The sequence below is a fragment of the Mustela nivalis genome (genome assembly GCF_964662115.1).
Source record: "Mustela nivalis genome assembly, chromosome: 12".
In the NCBI taxonomy this organism is placed as follows: Eukaryota; Metazoa; Chordata; class Mammalia; order Carnivora; family Mustelidae; genus Mustela; species Mustela nivalis.
Genome location: NC_139031.1, coordinates 26847375 through 26847708, shown reverse-complemented (window position 1 = coordinate 26847708; position 334 = coordinate 26847375).

Sequence of the window (334 nt, the reverse complement as noted above, 5' to 3'; positions counted from 1 at the left end):
CTGTACTCTGCAAGGAGTCTGCTAGAGACTCTCTCTCGCTCGTCCTTTCCTCCCCACCCCAGCATGCCCTCTCTCTCTCTGAATTAAACAAATAAATCTTCTTATTAAAAAATTGATTTGCTTCAGTTTCACAAAGTAATTTCATTATTTTCCTTAAAACTTCTGTTTTTGGGGCACCAGGGTGGCTCAGTTGGCTAAGTCTCTGCCTCGGCTCAGGTCATGATCTCAGGGTCCTGGGATCCAGCCCTGCATCAGGCTCTCTGCTCAGCGGGGAGCCTGCTTCCCTTCCTTTCTCTCTGCCTGCCTCTCTGCCTACTTGTGATCTCTGTCAAAA